General features: G+C 42.3%; 1 pseudogene; it reads right to left on the bottom strand.

Moving 5' to 3' along the window:
• Window positions 1-2,459: 2,459 nt before the first annotated feature.
• On the bottom strand, window positions 2,460-2,974 carry LOC129646953 (60S ribosomal protein L18a-like; annotated as a pseudogene).
• Window positions 2,975-18,063: the final 15,089 nt, after the last annotated feature.

The following is an 18,063-nucleotide window of genomic DNA, read 5'->3' as shown; positions in this document are numbered from 1 at the left end:
TTCTGTATCTCGTTTGTTATATGTCCTTGTCCAAATCTTTATTTTTCTCATTTTTTTCACTTTGAAAATGAATATGAGAAATTCACCCTGGTCTCCAGCTTAGCTTGGTCCTTATAAAGTCTGCCCTTTGCAAGATCACCTGACAGGCTATCCTGTGTCTGCCCAGAGTTTCTAGATGGGGCTCCTCGTACTACTCTGCTTTCTCATCTGCTCAGTCTTGACCCTTGACCCTAATCCATTCTGACCCCCGTCAATTTGTTACACCAGTTGGCTACCACCCAGCTTCCAGCCTTGAACTACATTCAACCCCACGATAAAGTCCAAAATCCATAAAGTGTCAACTGGAGTCTCATCTTCCCACCTTCCCCTCCTCTGTGCTCCAGCCAGGCTTCCCTGAAGTGTCCTCAAGGCACTAATCCCTGAATCAGGGTCTTTAGACCTGCCAGTCCCTTTACTGGGAACATCGTCCCCACCGTCTTTATCAAGTTAACTCCTACTCAACTTTCATGTCTCAGCTTTAACATCACTTCTTCAGGGATTACCTGGTTCCTTTGCAAGAAATTAGGTTTCTCTGCTATATGCTATATGGAGATGGTGAAGGACAGGGAAGACTGTTGCGCTGCAGTCCATGGGGTGGCAAAGAGTCGGACATGACTGAGCGACTGAACAACTGCTATATGCCATCTTCCTTATAGATCTGGTGTGACACCTAGTCAGAGCTTCACGTTAAAAAATAGAAGAATCTGGACTTATATGTGAAATTTCTGTTTCTAATGCTGGCAAGTAACTTAAAAATTGTAAAACACTGAGGGCCAGCCCCAAATATATACAGAATAGTGACCACCTGTGACCTGCCTGTTTGCAACAAGAGCTGTTCAACCTTTGGCTGAACTTGGTAACTCTTCCTGTGTTAATTATCACTCTGTTTATTAAGTGTTCACTGCATGCCAGGCACTGTGGTTCGTGCTTTGCATAGATGATGTCATGTAACATTTGAAACCACTTGTGAGGTCAATAGAATTCTCTTTGAATTCTATTTGGTTAAGATAACCTCTTTGGTTAAGATAGTTTTGCTCAAGATCATGAGCGGTGGAGCCAAGTGTTAAAAGTCTCTTCACTGCACTACTTGTGTAAAGGACAATTTGTCGGTTTAGAATGGGAGAGGCTTCTGAAGGCTTGCCTGCATGTGTGCTAAGTTGCTTTAGTCATGTCTGACTCTTAGTGACCCCCTGGACTCTAGCCCTCCAGGCTCCTCTGTCAATGGGATTCTCCAGGCAAGAATACTGGAGTGGGGTTGCCAGGCCCCTCTCCCCGGGATCTTCCTGATCAAGGCATGGAACCCGAGTTTCTTGTGTCTCGTGCATTGGCAGGCATGTTCTTTACCACTGATGCCACGTAGGAAGCCTGAAGATTTGCCTAACAGCTATTAATATTGGCCGCATGCTCACTATGTGCCAGGCACTGTGCTTTGCTGTTGCTGTTCAGTGGCTCAGTTGTGTCCAACTCTTTGCGACCCCATGGACTGCAGCACACCAGGCTTCCCTGTACTTTACCATCTCCCAGAGCTTGCTCAGACTCATGTCCATTGAGTCAGTGATGCCATCCAACCATCTCATCCTCTGCCATCCCCTTCTCCTCCCGCCTTCAATCTTTCCCAGCATCAGGGTCTTTTCTAATGAGTCAGCTGTTTGCATCAGATGGTCAAAGTATTGGAGCTTCAGTTTCAGCATCAGTCCTTCCAATGAATATTCAGGGTTGATTTCTTTTAGATTGACAGGTTTGATTTCTTTGCTGTCCAAAGGACTCTCAAGAGTCTTCTCCAACACCAGAATTCAAAAGCATCAATTCTTCGATGCTCAGCCTTCTTTATGGTTCAACTCTCACATCCATACACGACCATTGGAAAAACCATAGTTTTGACTAGACGGACCTTTGTCAGCAAAGAAATGTCTCTGCTTTTTAGTACTCTGTTTAGGTTGGTCATAGCTTTTCTTCCAAGAACAAGCATCTTTTAATTTCATGGCTTCAGTCACCATCTACAGTGATTTTGGAGCCCAAGAAAAGAAAGTCTCTCACTGTTTCCATTGTTTCCCCATCTGTTTGCCATGAAGTGATGGGAATGGATGCCATGATCTTCATTTTTTGAGTGTTGAGTTTTAAGCCAGCTTTTTCACTCTCCTCTTTCACTTTCATCAAGAGGCTCTTTAGTTCCTCTTCGCTTTCTGCCATAAGGGTGGTGTCATCTGCATATCTGAGGTTATTGATACTTCTCCTTGGCAATCTTGATTCCAGCTTGTGCTTCATCCAACCTGTCATTTCACATGATGTACTCTGCATCTAAGTTAAATAAGCAAGGTGACAATATACAACCTTGACGTACTCCTTTCCCAATTTTTTTTTTTTTTTTCCGTTTTCCCACTAAGTTTTATTTGGGCAGCCCCAGGGACAGAGGGCTGCACCTAAAAGAAGGTGTTGGGCCTCTAGGTGGTGAAGCGTGGCTTGTGCTGGCGATGGAGGACCCGGTGGGGCGGTGGGAACTTGATCTTGGAGTCGTGGAACTGCTTGACTGCTAGTCGGCGGCACTTGCTGGCTGCGATCTCCTCCACCTTCATGATCTGGATTGAGTGGTCCGGGCTCGGTGCCGGTAACACTGGGGGATGGCGCCAGCGGTGGTCAGGTCCCGGTACTGCCGGTACATGTTGTGGGTGCCGCTGCGGGAGTCATAGCGTAGCCAGATGCCGAAGTTCTTCACTCGCAGGGGAGATTTCTCGAACACCTGTCCACAGTAGACGATTTCCCCCGAGGATTTCTTCATCTTCTTCAACTGAGACACAAAGTACCAGAAGCAGGAGTTGGCAACAACATGATTAGGCGCAAAAATTATCATGCGATAGAGGGGCGGCATGCGGCATTTGCGAATCAGCAGGCAGCGCCCCACCACCTTATACTCTCGAAGCGTCCCTGAGGCCTTCATGGCGTTCTACCCACGACCGCCGCCACCCTCGAAAAGGCTCCTTTCTCAATTTTGAACCAATCTGTTGTTCCATGTCTGGTTCTAACTGTTGCTTCCTGACCTGCACACAAGTTTCTCAAGAGGCAGGTCAGGTGGTCTGGTATTCCCATCTCTTTCAGAATTTTCCACAGTTTGTTGTGATCCACACAGTCAAAGGCTTTGGTGTAGTCAATAAAGCAGAAGTAGATGTTTTTCTGGAATTCTCTTGCTTTTTCGATGATCCAACAGATGTTAGCAATTTGATCTCTGGTTCCTCTGCCTTTTATAAATCCAGCTTGAACATCTGGAAGTTCTTGGTTCACATAATGTTGAAGCCTTGCTTGGAGAGTTTTAAGCATTACTTAGCTAGCATGTGAAATGAGGGCAACTGTGTGACAGTTTGAACATTCTTTGGGATTCGAATGAAAACTGACATTTTCCAGTCCTGTGGCCACTGCTGAGTTTTTCAAATTTGCTGGCATATTGAGTGCAGCACTTTAACAGCATCATCTTTTAGGATTTGAAATAGCTCAGCTGAAATTCCATCACCTCCACTAGCTTTGTTGGCAGTTATGCTTGCTAAGGCCCATTTGACTTCACAGTCCAAGAAGTCAGATGTCTGGCTCTAGGTGACAATAATAATAACACCATCATTGTTATCTGGGTCATGAAGATCTTTTCTGTATAGCTCCTCTGTGTATTTTTGCCACCTCCTCTTAATATCTTCTGCTTCTGTTAGGTCCATACCATTTCTGTCCTTAATTGTGCCCATCTTTGCATGAAATGTTCCCTTGGTATCTCTAATTTTCTTGAAGAGATCTCTAGTCTTTCCCATTCTATTGTTTTCCTCTATTTCTTTGCATTGGTCCCTGAGGAAGGCTGTCTTAACTCTCCTTGCTATTCTTTGGAACTCTGCACTCAGATGGGTATATCTTTCCTTTTTTCCTTTGCCTTTAGCCTGTCTTCTTTTCTCAGCTTTTTTTAAGGCCTCCTCAGACAACTCTTTTGCCTTTTGCACCTCTTTTTCTTGGGCATGGTTTTGATCACCACCTCCTGAACAATGTTACAAACCTCCAAATTCTTCAGGTCCTGTGTCTATCAGATCTAATCCCTTGAATCTATTTCTCACTTCCACTGTATAATCATAAGGGATTTGATTTAGGTCATACCTGAATGGTCTAGTGGTTTTCCCTACTTTCTTCAATATAAGTCTGAATTTGGCAAAAAGGAGTTTATGATCTGAGCCACAGTCAGCTCCTGGTCTTGTTTTTGCTGACTGTATAGAGCTTCTCCATCTTTGGCTGCAAAGAATATAATCAATCTGATTTTGGTATTGACCACCCGGGGACGTCCATGTGTAGAGTAGTCTCTTGTGTTGTTGGAAGAAGGTGTTTTCTATGACCAGTGCATTCTCTTGGCAAAACTCTTGTTAGTCTTTGCCCTGCTTCATTTTGTACTCCAAGGTCAAACTTGCCTGTTACTCCAGGTAGCTCTTGACTTCCTACTTTTGCATTCCAGTCCCTTGTGATGAAAACGACATCTTTATTTTTTTGGTGTTAGTTCTAAAATATCTTGTAGGTCTTCATAGAATCTTTCAACTTTAACTTCTTCAACATTAGTGATTGGGGCATAGACTTCAGTTACTGAGACATTGAATGGTTTGCCTTGGAAACGAACTGAGATCATTCTGTCAGCTTTGAGATTGCACCCAAGTACTGCATTTCGGATGCTTTTGTTGACTATGAGGGCTACTCCATTTCTTCTAATGGATTCTTGCCCACAGTAGTAGATATAATTGACAGTAGGGAGATCAAATCAGTCAGTCCTAAAGGAAATCAACCCTGAATATTCATTGGAAGGACTGATGCTGAAGCTGAAGCCCCTATAAATTTGGCCACCTGATGCGAAGAGCTGACTAATTGGAAAAGATCCTGATACTTTGAAAGACTGAGGGAAGCAGGAGAATGGGACAATAGAGGATGAGACAATTGGGTGGCATCACCAACTCAATGGACATGAGTTTGAGAAAACTCTGGGAGACTGAAAAATGACAGGGAAGCCTGGCATGCTGCAGTCCAGTGGGTCGCAAAGAGTCGGACACGACTTAGTGACTGAACAACAATAATTACCAGCTTATGTTTGTGGCAGAATAGTGGTCTGACCAGCAAAGAGTAAAATTTATTATAAGTCCTGTTTCTGTAATCCAGAGTCCCACAGAGGTCTTAATTGAAGTGGGATTCTGAGTTAGTTCCATGAAGCTGCTGTTGAGAGATGTGGCCGGCAGGGGGCAGCAACATTCACAGCCTCAATTCTGCAATGTCCAAAGCAAGCGTGAGGAAGTTTTATAGTTTTTATTCATTTGCGTATTGTTCTTTGATTGGCCCAGTAAATTCTTTGCCAATTAATTGGACTTGGTTCTCAGCCCATAAAGGACTACCAGGCTTTGGGAGCCTTTCACAGTTTGTGAAAGAAAAGATCTCAGGATCTGAAACTAAGGTGAAGTCATTCCGCCCCGTGGGGAGTTTAAACTGTGTTAGGTGGAACTACAACACAAGAGAAGACTCTATACATGGACATCACCAGATGGTCAACACCGAAATCAGATTGATTATATTCTTTGCAGCCAAAGATGGAGAAGCTCTATACAGTCAGCAAAAACAAGACCAGGAGCTGACTGTGGCTCAGACCATGAACTCCTTATTGCCAAATTCAGACTTATATTGAAGAAAGTAGGGAAAACCACTAGACCATTCAGGTATGACCTAAATCAAATCCCTTATGATTATACAGTGGAAGTGAGAAATAGATTTAAGGGCCTAGATCTGATAGATAGAGTGCCTGATGAACTATGGACGGAGGTTCGTGACATTGTACAGGAGACAGAGATCAAGACCATCCCCATGGAAAAGAAATGCAAAAAAGCAAAATGGCTGTCTGGGGAGGCCTTACAAATAGCTATGAAAGAAGAGAAGCGAAAAGCAAAGATATAAACATCTGAATGCAGAGTTCCAAAGAATAGCAAGAAGAGATAAGAAAGCCTTCTTCAGCGATCAATGCAAAGAAATAGAGGAAAACAACAGAAAGAGGAAGACTAGAGATCTCTTCAAGAAAATCAGAGATACCAAGGGAACATTTCATGCAAAGATGGGCTCGATAAAGGACAGAAATGGTATGGACTTAACAGAAGCAGAAGATATTAAGAAGAGGTGGCAGGAATACACAGAAGAACTGTACAAAAAAGATCTTCACGACCCAGATAATCACGATGGTGTGATCACTCACCTAGAGCCAGACATCCTGGAATGTGAAGTCAAGTGGGCCTTAGAAAGCATCACTATGAACAAAGCTAGTGGAGGTGATGGAATTCCAGTTGAGCTATTCCAAATCCTGAAAGATGATGCTGTGAAAGTGCTGCACTCAATATGCCAGCCAATTTGGAAAAGTCAGCAGTGGCCACAGGACTGGAAAAGGTCAGTTTTCATTCCAATCCCAAAGAAAGGCAATGCCAAAGAATGCTCAAACTACCGCACAATTGCACTCATCTCACACGCTAGTAAAGTAATGCTCAAAATTCTCCAAGCCAGGCTTCAGCAATACGTGAACCGTGAACTTCCTGATGTTCAAGCTGGTTTTAGAAAAGGAAGAGGAACCAAAGATCAAATTGCCAACATCCGCTGGATCATGGAAAAAGCAAGAGAGTTCTAGAAAGGCATCTATTTCTGCTTTATTGACTATGCCAAAGCCTTTGACTGTGTGAATCACAATAAATTGTGGAAAATTCTGAAAGAGATGGGAATACCAGACCACCTGATCTGCCTCTTGAGAAATTTGTATGCAGGTCAGGAAGCAACAGTTAGAACTGGACATGGAACAACAGACTGGTTCCAAATAGGAAAAGGAGTATGACAGGGCTGTATATTGTCACCCTGTTTATTTAACTTATCTGCAGAGGACATCATGAGAAACGCTGGACTGGAAGAAACACAAGCTGGAATCAAGATTGCTGGGAGAAATATCAATAACCTCAGATATGCAGATGACACCACCCTTATGGCAGAAAGTGAAGAGGAACTCAAAAGCCTCTTGATGAAAGTGAAAGAGGAGAGTGAAAAAGTTGGCTTAAAGCTCAACATTCAGAAAACGAAGATCATGGCATCCAGTCCCATTACTTCATGGGAAATAGATGAGGAAACAGTGGAAACAGTGTCAGACTTTATTTTTCTGGGCTCCAAAATCACTACAGATGGTGACTGCAGCCATGATATTAAAAGACGCTTACTTCTTGGAAGGAAAGTTATGACCAACGTAGATAGCATATTCAAAAGCAGAGACATTACTTTGCCAACAAAGATTCGTCTAGTCAAGGCTATGGTTTTTCCTGTGGTCATGTATGGATGTGAGAGTTGGACTGTGAAGATGGCTGAGCGCCGAGAATTGATGCTTTTGAACTGTGGTGTTGGAGAAGACTCTTGAGAGTCCCTTGGACTGCAAGGAGATCCAACCAGTCCATTCTGAAGGAGATCAGCCCTGGGATTTCTTTGGAAGGAATGATGCTAAAGCTGAAACTCCAGTACTTTGGCCACCTCATGTGAAGAACTGACTCATTGGAAAAGACTGATGCTGGGAGGGACTGGGGGCAGGAGGAGAAGGGGACGACAGAGGATGAGATGGCTGGATGGCATCACTGACTCGATGGACGTGAGTCTCAGTGAACTCTGGGAGTTGGTGATGGACAGGGAGGCCTGGCATGCTACGATTCATGGGGTCGCAAAGAGTCGGACACGACTGAGGGACTTATCTGATCTGATCTAGGTGGAACTGGTTTTCAGTGGTCCCCAACACTTTCTGAGATCTTCAGTTCAGTTCAGTTCAGTCTCTCAGTTGTGTCCAACTCTTTCCAACCCCATGGACTGCAACCAGGCTTCCCTGTCCATCATCAACTCCCGGAGCTTACTCAAACTCACATCCATTGAGTAGGTGATGCCATCCAAGCATCTCATCCTCTGTCATCCCCTTCTGAGATCTTAGCTTTTTCTTTTGCAAAAATCTTATTTTGTTGTTATTTTTAAGGCATAGTAATGTGTATATTTGGAGAAGGCAATGGCACCCCACTCCAGTACTCTTGCCTGGAAAATCCCATGGACGGAGGAGCCTGGTGGGCTGCAGTCCATGGGATCACTAAGAGTTGGACACGACTGAGCGACTTCACTTTCACTTTTCACTTTCATGCATTGGAGAAGGAAATGGCAACCCACTCCAGTGTTCTTGCCTGGAGAATCCCAGGGACAGCGGAGCCCGGTGGGCTGCCGTCTATGGGGTTGCACAGAGTCGGACACAACTGAAGCGACTTAGCAGCAGCAGCAGTGTGTACATTTAAGGAAAAATTCAATAGCACTAAAGAGTACACATTATAGATTGAGTCAGTTTCTCTATCACATTAAAATCACACTATTTTCCCACCTCAGAGAATCCTTTCTGGAAAACCCAAATCATAGGAACAGAAAACAAATCAGTAGATGCCACAGGCTCGGTGAGAAGAAGGTGTTGACCACAAAAGACATCACAAAGGAAAATTTTGGGGTGACGGACAGTTTTTAATTAGATTATTATTATAGTGGAAACACAGCAATATGTGTTTGACTCATAGAGCTGAACATCAAAGTGCATGAAATTTATTGTATGTTTTTAAAGAAAGCCTTCCTCAGTGATCAATGCAAAGAAATAGAGGAAAACAACAGAAAGAGGAAGACTAGAGATCTCTTCAAGAAAATCAGAGATACCAAGGGAACATTTCATGCAAAGATGGGCTCGATAAAGGACAGAAATAGTATGGACTTAACAGAAGCAGAAGATATTAAGAAGAGGTGGCAGGAATACACAGAAGAACTGTACAAAAAAGATCTTCACGACCCAGATAATCACGATGGTGTGATCACTCACCTAGAGCCAGACATCCTGGAATGTGAAGTCAAGTGGGCCTTAGAAAGCATCACTACGAACAAAGCTAGTGGAGGTGATGGAATTCCAGTTGAGCTATTCCAAATCCTGAAAGATGATGCTGTGAAAGTGCTGCACTCAATATGCCAGCCAATTTGGAAAAGTCAGCAGTGGCCACAGGACTGGAAAAGGTCAGTTTTCATTCCAATCCCAAAGAAAGGCAATGCCAAAGAATGCTCAAACTACCGCACAGTTGCACTCATCTCACATGCTAGTAAAGTAATGCTCAAAATTCTCTAAGCCAGGCTTCAGCAATACGTGAACCGTGAACTTCCTGATGTTCAAGCTGGTTTTAGAAAAGGCAGAGGAACCAGAGATCAAATTGCCAACATCCACTGGATCATGGAAAAAGCAAGAGAGTTCCAGAAAAACATCTATTTCTGCTTTATTGACTATGCCAAAGCCTTAGACTGTGTGGATCACAATAAACTGTGGAAAATTCTGAAAGAGATGGGAATACCAGACCACCTGATCTGCCTCTTGAGAAACCTATATGCAGGTCAGGAAGCAACAGTTAGAGCTGGACATGGAACAACAGACTGGTTCCAAATAGGAAAAGGAGTACATCAAGGCTGTATATTGTCAGCCTGCTTATTTAACTTATCTGCAGAGGACATCATGAGAAACGCTGGACTGGAAGAAGCACAAGCTGGAATCAAGATTGCCGGGAGAAACATTAAAAACCTCAGATATGCAGATGACACCACCCTTATGACAGAAAGTGAAAAGGAACTACAAAGCCTCTTGATGAAAGTGAAAAAGGAGAGTGAAAAAGTTGGCTTAAAGCTCAACATTCAGAAAACTAAGATCATGGCATCTGGTCCCATCACTTCATGGGAAATAGTGGGGAAACAGTGTCAGACTTTATTTTGGGGGGCTCCAAAATCACTACAGATGGTGATTGCAGCCATGAAATTAAAAGACGCTTACTCCTTGGAAGGAAAGTTATGACCAACCTAGACAGCATATTCAAAAGCAGAGACATTACTTTGCCAACAAAGGTCCATCTAGTCAAGGCTATGGTTTTTCCAGTGGTTGTGTATAGATGTGAAAGTTGCACTGTGAAGAAAGCTGAGCGCCAAAGAATTGATGCTTTTGAACTGTGGTGTTGGAGAAGATTCTTGAGAGTCCCTTGGACTGCAAGGAGATCCAACCAGTCCATTCTAAAGGAGATCAGTCCTGGGTGTTATTTGGAAGGAATGATGCTAAAGCTGAAACTCCAGTACTTTGGCCACCTCATGAGAAGAATTGACTCATTGGAAAAGACTCTGATGCTGGGAGGGATTGGGGGCAAGAGGAGAAGGGGACGACAGAGGATGAGATGGCTGGATGGCATCACTGACTCGATGGACGTGAGTTTGGGTGAATTCCAGGAGTTGGTGATGGACAGGGAGGCCTGGTGTGCTGCGATTCATAGAGTTGAAAAGAGTTGGACATGACTGAGCGACTGAACTGAACTGAAGTGAAAGAACAAAATAAGACAAAACCTCATACTTCACCTCCTCACCAAAGTCATTGATTTCAAGTTGACATAACAGCACTTATTGATATAAATAAATAGTTTTTCCTTACCAGAAATGTTTTTTTAAAGTATTTTGTACACTAATCTGCTCCCATCTTGCTTTTCTAAAAAATAATTAAATTTATTTATTTTTATCTGATTGCACTTGGTCTTAGTTGCAGCATGTGGGATCTAGTTCCTCAACCAGGAATTGAACCCAGGCCCTCTGCATTGGGAGCACAGTCTTCCGCTGAACCACCCAGGAAGTCCATGTTTTTTTGTTTTTGTTTTAATTAACAGTTTTTTTGTAAATAGCTATACCATCAGTCTTTGTTGGTTATCTGTATGTATGTATATATGGATCTCCTTGGACAGCAAGGAGATCAAATCAGTCAATCCTAAAGGAAATCAACCTTGAACACTCATTGGATGCTGAGGCTGAAACTCCAATACTTTGGCCACCTAACGCAAAGAGCCAACTCATGATGCTGGGAAAAACTGAAGGCAGGAGGAGAAGAGGGCAACAGGATGAAATGGTTGGATGGCACCACCGATTTAATGGACATGAACTTGGGCAAACTCTGAGAGATGGTGAGGGATAGGGAAACCTGGCATGCTGTGGTCCATGGGGTCACAAAGAGTCGGACACAACTTGGCGAGTGAACAACAACATATATATATGTATGTGTGTGTGTGTGTGTGTGTGTGTATCTCTATATGTATGTAGTATTTATTTATTATTTTTGGCTGCGCCTTTGCGGGAGTTTGCAGGAGCTTAGTTCTCCACCCAGGGATTGAACCTACACCTCCTGCAGTGGAAGCTTGGAGTTCACTGGACCACCAAGGAATCCCCCAGTTACCTATTTTAAAGATAGTGGTGTGTGACATGTCAAGCATAAACTCCTAATCTATCCCTCCCTGCCCTCCTTCCCCTCTTGTAACCAATAATTCGTTCTCTTAAGTCTCTGAGTCTGTTTCTGTTTCTTTTTTTAAAGATTCCATACGTAAGCAACATCACATGATATTGTGACTGTCTGACTTGCTTCACTCAAGATAATAATCTCTGGATCCATCCATGTTGCTGCAAATGCCATTATTTCATTCTTTTGAATGGTTAAGCTTTTTTTTAATAGAGAAATATTTCAGGCAGGCTGAAATATTTCAGCCTTTTATGTAACACTCAAGTACCCTTCATCAACTTTGTTAAATTTTAGCGTTTTGCCTTATTTCCTTGCAGTTTTTTCAAGGAAAAAAAAATCAGAGACATGTTTTAAGCCCCAAAGTATTCTTCCTTTCACCTACCTCTTTCCTTTCTCATCAAGAAGTAATCACTTTCCAGGGCTTCTCTGGTGGTCCAGTGGTTAAGAATCTGCCTCCCAATACAGGGGACATAGGTTCAGTCCCTGGTCTGGGAAGATCCCACATGCCTCAGGGCTGCTAAGCCCACACACCACAAGCACTGAGCCCATGTGCCGAAACTACAGATGGCTACGTGCCCTATAGCCCGTCCTCTGAAACAAGAGAAAGAGAGGCTTGAGTACTGCAAGTACAGAGTAGCCCCTGCTCTCCGAAACTAGAGAAAGCCCATTCAATCAACGAAGACCCAGCACAGCCAAAAATAAATAAATAAATAAAATTTTAAGGTGGTAGAACAGGGTTTAAAAAAAAATCACTTACCTGAATATTTTATTTATACATATGATTTTGTATTTTGACAATGTATATGTGAACACAAACAATACACAGTGTTGTTTGGCACATTTAAAAATTTTATACACAAGGTATCAAGATGTATCTATCCTTCTACAGCTTTTTTTCCCCTCAATATTTTGTTTTATCCATACTGATAACCACTAGCTTTAGATTATTCATTTTAACTGTTTTGATGTATTCTGGATTACAAATAGATCACAATTAACTTGCCCATTCTCCAGGTAGATTGTCTCAATTTTTTTCTTTATTTCTTTATTTCTAACACTGCTACAATGATCAAGCTTGTACCTGCAGCCTGAGTCAGTGTTCCCTGCTGAAAAATTGGAAGCTTAAAAAAAATAGAAAGATGAAAACTAATATTACTCATCATAACTTTTTTTTTTTTGAGCTGGTACTGTGTAATAATAAATAGATACTATTATTTTAACCAGGTATTGTGCTGGGTACCTTATATATGTTACTTTAATTCTCACACCAACCTATATATTAGGTACTGTTAGTATTATGTTTCCTATTGTAAAATGAGGAAACTGAATTCTTTTTAAAAAATTTATTTGATCTGAATAAAAACAGGAGTGTAGAGACTGAATCTTTCTGGGTTTAAATAACTTGGCCGATGGCACCCAAATAGAAAGTGACTGAACAGCTCTCTGTTGCCAAAGCTTGTGCTGTTAAATTAATATTATGTTCTAATAGTGTCCCAAAGCCCAAAATCCAGAAATGCTAATAGTTGGAAATAGTCCTTACTGTTAATTCATCACTCAGAAGACAAGAGAGGACTTGCTTGGGCCACCTCCCACTTAAAAATGTTATCAGAAGTATATGTGTGCAGAAAAGCATACACATCCTATTGATTAATTTTGACAAACTGAATATACACATGTAACCAGCACACAGATCAAAACCCAGAATATCATTAGCATTTAGAAAATCTCCTCTCACCCAATCTTCCAGACACTGCTTTTCCACTTGGAAAGGTAGCTGCTATCCCAGCTTTCAACAGACTATTTTTGCCTGTTTCGTTTTTTATTTCTGTGAAATTATACAAGTATACACTACTTGGTCTGGCTTCTTTCATTTATTATTTGTGAGAATCATCCATATAGTTGATTATAGTGTGTTAAAGGGCACAAAAGGCAAATGGGACAACGTACATTTTGCAAAGAATTATGAGCATCAGTGCGAGTGTAGCCAGCTAGGACTGAAGATGAGATGATACAATGGATTCGAATGTAGAGAATGGGCAAATCTGAGTCTTGCAACAGATGGTGTGGGACCTCTTTTGCCTCCTGTCATCTCAGTCTGACTAGATTCTAGCTGAAATTGCAGAAAACAGTTGGGTGGGGGCTTCAACTCTCCTGGCTCCTTCTGCAAGCTGTTCTGGAACTTTTCCCTAAGACTCTGGTGGGAGCCTACCTGGAAGTGGGAGGAAAGTTGATGCCCTTGGGCCATCCTAACCAGAGGGGGATGGGAGTCAACAGATAAATGCTTCTTTGTGACAGCATTGGGTTGACTACACTGAGAAGCTTTCTAGGAAATCCTCAGATGACATTGGTAGGATCTAGCCCCAGGCACCCGCAGCAGTGAACTTCTTGGTAATGAATTTTTGTGTTGACTTTTCTTCTTTCCCTATTTTACTCTTTATTTTTACATTAAATCCTTGAGGTCATGTTCCAACTAAATTATCAGCAACTAGCCATTGTCTTGGGTTCGGTTTTCTGGGGGAAATTCTAATTAAGACATATGTAAAATTGCTGGTTCTTGGCAGATGTTCAAGAAAAAGTAGCAGTTTCATTATTGCTATTACTGTTACCACCTTTATTGTGTACGCTTAGTCGCTTAGTCACGTCCGACTCTTTGTGATCCCATGGACTGTAGCCGGCTAGGCTCCTCTGTCCATGGGATTTCCCAGGCAAGAATACTGGAATGGGTTGCCATTTCCTTCTCCAGGGGATCTTCCCAACCAAGGGATTGAATCCACATCTCCTGACTTTTGCTTTTGTCCTAGGGTACTGGGAAGCCACTGAAAAAGTTTTCCTTTTTTTAAAACAATTTTTTATTATTTTATTTTTCAGGTTTAATGGCATATAATTGGCAAACAATAAACAGCATATATTTAAAACATGCAGTTTGATGAGTTGTTTTATCACCGCCCCCTCCACCAACACTGTGAGGCTTACGGGATCTCAGCTCCTCTACCAGCGATTGAACCTGCACCGTAGACAGTGAAAGCCCCAGAGTCAGAATTCCCAGTTTTTGGTTTATTTAAAATTCATCATATACCTTTGAAACCATAACCACAATCAAGAAAGTTAACACAACTGTGTGAATGAAAACTATTGCCTGCCGTATCAGTAAACAAAGGATGTTGCTGCCATCAAGTCTCCCGGATGGTGAGCCCCGAGGGAACGCAAGATAGAGATAGGATGCCCTCCAGCCATCTAGCACCCTGAGGCAACTCAGGATGAGAAAGCACAGGATGCTAGCCCTAGAAACCTGAAGTGCTGATCAAAGAAATGATTTCAGTGGGCCCAAACTCTTTCATCTTCCCATATGTAGAAAACCACTAAATTCCTTGGGACATCTGGTTTTCTTTAATTAACAATAATCTTGATTATTTCTTGACTACGATAAAGCCTTTGACTGTGTGGATCACCACAAACTGTGAAAAATTTTTAAAGAGATGGGAATACCAGACCACCTGACCTGCCTCCTGAGAAATCTGTATGCAGGTCAAGAAGCAACAGAACCGGACATGGAATAATGGACTGGTTACAACTGGGAAAGGAGTACGTCAAGGCTGTATTTTGTCACCTTACTTATTTAACTTATATGCAGAGTAAATCATGCTAAATGCTGGACTGGATGAAGCACACGCTGGAATCAAGATTGCCAGGAGAAATATCAATAACCTCAGATATGCAGATGAAACCATCCTTATGGCAGAAAGCGAAGAGGAACTAAAGAGCCTCTTGATGAAAGTGAAATAGGAGAGTGAAAAAGATGGCTTAAAACTCAACATTTAGAAAACTTACATCATGGCATCTGGTCCCATCACTTCATGGCAAATAGATGGGGAAACAATGGAAACAGTGACAGACTTTCTTTTCTTGGGCTCCAAAATCACTGCAGATGGTGACTGCTGCCATGAAATTAAAAGACACTTGCTCCTTGGAAGAAACGTTATGACCAACCTAGGCAGCATACTAAAAAGCAGAGACATTACTCTGCCGACAAAGGTTCATCTAGTCAAAGCTATGTTTTTTTCCGGTAGTCATGTATGGATGAGAAAGTTGAACCATAAGGAAAGCAGAGCACGGAAGAATTGATGCTTTTGAACCGTGGTGTTGCAGAAGACTCTTGAGAGTCATTTGGACAGCAAGGAGATCAAACCAGTCAATCCTAAAGGAAATCAGTCCTGAATATTCATTGGAAGGGCTGAAGCTGAAGCTCCAATACTTTGACCACCTGATGCGAAGAACTGACTTATTAGAAAAGACCCTGATGCTGGAAAAGATTGAAGGCAAGAGATGGTTGGATGGCATCACTGACTCAATGGACATGAGTTTGAGCAAGCTCTAGGAGTTGGTGATGGACAGGGAAGCCTGGGGTGCTGCAGCCCATGGGGTTGCAAAGAATTGGGCACAACTGAGCGACTGAACTGAATTGAACTGAACTGAATCTTTTGATGTTACCACTTCTCAGTCTTTGTTGCAAAAACTCCTGCATATCCTGGCTCCCTCCTTGCCCCTTCAGCACAGTCTCTGAGTTATTTGAGATATTGTGTCCCAGGGTTAAGTCTTCAGTTTTATCCACCAAATAAAACATTACTATCAACTTTTATGTTGTGCTTTTTTTTTTGTCAACACCTGTCACCCCAAAAGTTTCCTTTATTATCCCACCCTGTTGCGCTCCTGCTTCTTTGGCCCCAGGCAATCACCTATTCTGCTTTTTTTCAGGATAATTCCTAGAATTTATGTAAATGTAACCATATCAGATATACTCTTTTATGTCTGACTTCTTTCACTAATTATTTTAAGAGTCATCATTAAATCATATGTATTAGTAGCTCATTCCTTTTTATTACTGAAGAGAATTCCATTGTATAAATATTCATTTACTTTTTTATTATAAATTTATTTATTTATGTTTTGGTTGTGCTGAGTCTTTGTTGCTGTGCTGGCTTTTCTCTGTTGCAGAGAAGCGAGGTACTCTCCAGTCGCGGTGCGAGGGCTTCTCATCACCAGGCCGTCTCTTGTTGCTGTGTGCAGGCTCTAGGCACACAGGCTTCAGAAGCTGCAGGATGTAGACTCAGTAGTTGTGGCATCCAGGTTTAGTTGCTCTGCAGCATACGGAATCTTCCCAGACCAGGGATGGAACCCGTCTCCCCTGCATTGGCAGGGAGATTCTTATTCACTGTACCATCAGGGAAATGCCCACTTTAAAATATACATGTATTTACTTGGCTGTGCCTCGTCTTAGTTGTGGCACTCAGGATCTTTCAGTTGCAGATGAGAACTCTTAGCTGTAACATGTTAGATCTAGTTCCCTGACGGGGGATTGAACCTGGACCCTCTGCATTGGGTGCATGGAGTCTTAGCCACTGGACAACCAGGGAAGTCCTTCCATTTACCTTTTGGAGGACATTTGAGTTGTTTCTAGTCTTTGGCTAGTTACAAATACAGCTGCTGTGAACATTCACCTTCAAGTCTTTCTGCAGATGTACGCTTTCATTTTCTTGCGTAAATACCTAACGTAGGTAAATGGTTGGGCCATATGGTAGATGTATATTTAATTTTTAAAGAAACTGCCAGACTGTTTCTCAGAGTGGCTGTATCATCTTACAATCCCACCAGCAATGAATGAGAATTCCCGTTGCGCTACAGTCTTGCTAACACTTGATAACTGCCAGTCTTTTTGTTAGCCATTCCAGTGGGTGTATAATGTTACCTTACTGTGGTTTTAATTTGCATTTCCTTAACATCTTTTATGCATTTATTTGCCATCCATTTATCATCTTTGATAAAGTGTCTCTGTCAAATCTCTTTTTCTTTTTGAACTAGGCTGTTTGTCTTGAGTTGAAAGAGTTCTTTGTGTGTTGTAGATACTAGTCCTTTGTTAGCTATAGGTTTTGCTACCATTTCACCCAGGTCTTTGGCTTGCCTTTTCATTTTCATAACCGTGTTTTAAAGAGCAGAAGTGTTCATTCTGACGATGTGCAGTTTATCAGTTTGTTTCCTTTATTGTGTGTTTGAAAGTCACGAATTTTCTCCTGTATTTTACTCTAGAAGTTTTGTAGCTCAAAGTTTTACATTTAGGTCTAAATTTTTTGTGACACAATGGGTTTGGCATTTACAAAGATCCTCTGGCAGTGGGAAGGAAGGTGTTTGAAGGGTGTCCACTGCCTGGAGGCCTGAAACTAAAGAAATTTGGAAAGGTGATGGTGCGTTCCCCTAGACAGTAGTGGGAAAACTGGTAAGGAACTGGGATGACTGGACTTAAGCGGCTGAAGGAGATAATAAAAATGAATCCTAGGTTTCTTCCTTATGCACAAAAATTGAGGATAACTTGCTTTTAAGTGTACTGCATTTCAAATTGACCCTCAATAGTTTTGCTTCACACCCCTCCACCCGCCTCCACTTTGGGAAGATTATTCCTGCCTGGAAAATCCCATGGAAGGACAAACTTGGTAGGCTACAGTCCATGGGGTCGCAAAGAGTCGGACACGACTGAGCGACTTCACTTCACTTCATAATTAAAATTCAGCCGGACAGGGGCTGGACACAGATTTCTGTAACAGCACACCTGCACCCTGAGCACTCCCTGGAGCCCAGTATTGAATTCTCTCCTTCCAAGTCCA

This window comes from Bubalus kerabau, chromosome 3 (assembly GCF_029407905.1).
Source record: "Bubalus kerabau isolate K-KA32 ecotype Philippines breed swamp buffalo chromosome 3, PCC_UOA_SB_1v2, whole genome shotgun sequence".
In the NCBI taxonomy this organism is placed as follows: Eukaryota; Metazoa; Chordata; class Mammalia; order Artiodactyla; family Bovidae; genus Bubalus; species Bubalus kerabau.
Note: the sequence above shows the minus strand (reverse complement) of the source record. Positions and strands in the feature narration are given on the sequence as shown.